Raw genomic sequence first — 3592 nt, 5'->3', positions numbered from 1 at the left:
TTTCGGGTTTGGACCAAGCAAGCCCGGGTGTTGAGTTTTGTTGACTTTTTTAATAATGGCCTAAATTGAATTCTTATCTAGTGTGGGTGATTCCTAAGGCTTATTTTGAAACGTTTGGTTGGTAATTTGCTAGATATTATTGGTTCGGAGGTGTGTTTGAAAGGAAAAGCGGTGATTGAGCTTTGAGTGGCCTTTGGAGCGAGGTAAGTGTTGTGTCTAACCTTGACTTGGAGGAATTAGGAACCCTCGGACTTTGTGCTATGTGAATTCCATGTGAGCGGCGTATATTCAAGGTGACGAGTGCTTATACACCGCTGAATTATCTGTTTTTCCCTGATTTACTGCTTTACCTTAACTGTTTCCTTCCTTGTCTTTATTGCTATATGCTCTAGATGTTTTCCATGCTTAACTGTTACGTGTTAATCAATATCTTTTTTTGTTAACTATGTTAGCTCACTTCATAGTTCCCCCAATCCCCGCTATTTGCTTAATTTGACTGGTTTGTACCTTTTAACAGTGAATTGTTGGTTTGGTCTCGCTATGTAGTATTATTTGTGTAGATTCTATAATGAACAAGGTTCCTTTTCTTGGTTCAGTTTGGTATTTATTTATCATAAAGGCTTTGTGATTTAGCATATTGATTTGACTGTGTACATTGACTGTTTGGTACTAATATGGTGGGATCGGGATGCACACTGCAGCAGGTGTAATAAGGGAGGATTGATATGATGGAATAAGGGTAAATATGTATATACGGTGGGATCGGGTTGCACGCCGCAACAGGTAGAATAAGGGTGGATTGATATGGTGAAATAAGGGTAAATTACGATATTGATATTGATATATGGTGGGATCGGGTTGCACACCGCAACATATATGTATAATTTATTGTTATTGATATTGTGCTGGTGGTATAAGGAAGGATTATGTGATGTTTGGGGGGATCGGGTTGCGCGCCGCAACAACCTATATGTTTCTATTTCTTGAGTTGCGTTGTCTTTCCGGTATTTTTATTTGAGCTGGTAAAGATTGGTAATTTTGGATGACACTGGTTTATTTTCGAGGCTGTGGTTATCATTTCATGTTGGCTGTTTAATTCTGTACTGTATATCATATATTCTGTCATTATTATAGACTGCGTACAGGTTTTAGCAACGGCGACCCGCCTTAGCCTCATCACTACTTCGTCGAGGTTAGGCTCGACAGTTACCAGTACATGGGGTCGATTGTACTGATACTGCAATCTGCACACTGTGCAGATTTTGCAGACGGTTCCGCCAGCGGCTACTAGAGAGCTTGGATTGGACATTCGCGGAGACTTGAGGTAAGGTTGTTCAGCGCCCGCAGCTCCTGGAGTCCCCATCCTCTGTTTATTTAGCTGTGAATTTTCATTCGAATATTTAATTATTTACTTCAGACCCTTATGTGTATTACTCTAGTAGTTCGTGCACTCGTGACACCAAGTTCAAGAAAATTGTAATAGATATTTGGCTAGTTCAACTTCCGCATTGTTACTTCAAATTTATTCAGTTATCTCAGTTCTTCTTCAATATCTGTTTTGAATTGTTAAAAAGAGTAGATTGTTCTGACTTTGGCTTGACTAGAAAATTAAATATTAGCGCCATCACGGTCCCGATGGTGGGAACTCCAAGTTGTGACACCGATCCACAAAAACACTCTCAACACGGCCCGACGTCCCACCTCAGTCATCAACCTCTCAAGTCTCAATGGCTGATAATCTCATACCACTCAATCCAACAACTCCACATGTGAAAAAACAATGATAACATGCGATGTAACAATGAATGATGAACATAGATTGAGACATGACAGGCAAATTAAGAACCATGACTGAGTGTATAATAGTTAAATTATATAACTCAAATCAACAAAAATAGCCTCACTAGATCTCAATCGAATAATCACATAGCCTAAAACATGATTTCTAACATGAATCACAGCCCAAGTAACCAAACAAGTAGGGGAAAATACAGATATAACATGATATGATAGCACAACAAATCCGGTACTAGTCTAAAAGTCAATTTGAATCATGATGACCCCGGTGCACGCCCACTGTAATGACCCGGCCGGTCGGTTTGAGAGTAATAGCCCTGATCCCATATTTACTACTTTCCCCGTATATTTTTCAACCTATGTGACTTGCCAGGAGGTTTTGTTTGTGGTTTCGGAGTGATTTAGGACACTTAGTCCCTAAAACGCAATCTTAAGTCTTAGGATTTTGACCGTAGTTGGAATTGTATGAAGACGACTCCGGAATGGAGTTTCGCTAGTTCTGTTAGCTCCGTTGGGTAATTTTGGACTTAAGAGCTTGTCCGGACTATGAATTGGTGGTATGTAGCTGATTTAGGCTTGAAATGGCGAAAGTCGAATATTTGGAGATTTTGACCGGAAGTGGACTTTTTGATATCGAGGTCGGATTATGACTTGTGTGCAAAATTTAGGGTTAATCAGACGTGGTTTGATAGGTTTCAGCATCGATTGTGGAAGTTTGAAGTTTCAAAGTTCAATAAGTGCGAATTGGAGGGTGATTCGAGTTTTTAGCGTTGTTTGATGTCATTTGAGGGCTCGACTAAGTTCGTATGGTGTTTTAGGACTTGTTGTATATTTGGTTGAGGTCCCGGGGGCCTCGTGTTGATTTCGGATGCTTAACGGATCGAATTGGAAGTTGGAGGAATGGCTGAAGCATTGCAGCTTCTAGGGTAATCGCACCTGCGGTGGGTTGACTGCAGGTGCGGACTCGCACTGCGGAAGGAGAAGCGTAGGTGCAGTTTGGAGAAGCTTGGCCTGTGGGCGCAGATGCGGGATTGGCCCGCAGAAGTGGAGTCGCTTTTGCGGAATATGGAGCGCAGAAGCGGAAGAGCCTTGAGCTTGAGGATCGCAGAAGCGGAAAATATCCGCAGGAGCGGGTGCGCAGGTGCGACCATTGCTCGCTGAAGCGAATCTGAGGACTTAAGTCATTTCTGCACCTGCAATGGAAATTCCGCAGGTGCGGCATTGCAGGTGCGACTGGAAGCCCGCAGAAGCGGAATCACTGACAGAAAAAGGGGCAAGTTTGAGGGTTTTATCCCATTTTCAATTTTGGGACTTTGAGAGCTCGGATTTGGGTGATAATTTGGAAGATTTTCAGAGGAAGCTTTTGGGTAACGATTCTTAACCCATTTATGATTATATTACACTAATCTATAGTTGATTTCATCACTTAATTAAGGAATTTGGTTGAGAAATTTGGGGGGGAAATGGGAGAAGTTCTTCAACTAAGTCCTTGAGTTTTGATTGGGATTTTGACATCACATTTGGATAATTTTGGTACGGGTGAACTCGTTAGTGAATGGGTGTTCATATTTTGTGACTTTTACCTGATTCCAAGATGTGGGCTCGGGTTGACTTTTTGGGGCGATTTTCTAATTTCTTGCTTAAGCTTTGATTTCATTAATTAGATTAGTTTCTTATAGTTGTATTTATGGTATGTAATTGCTTTTGGCTAGATTTGGGCCATTCGGAGTCGGATAATCGAGGGAAAGGCATTGTTACCGATTGATTGAGCTTGCTTCGAGGTAAGTGGCTTGCT

This window comes from Nicotiana attenuata, chromosome 7 (assembly GCF_001879085.1).
Source record: "Nicotiana attenuata strain UT chromosome 7, NIATTr2, whole genome shotgun sequence".
NCBI lineage: Eukaryota > Viridiplantae > Streptophyta > Magnoliopsida > Solanales > Solanaceae > Nicotiana > Nicotiana attenuata.
Note: the sequence above shows the minus strand (reverse complement) of the source record.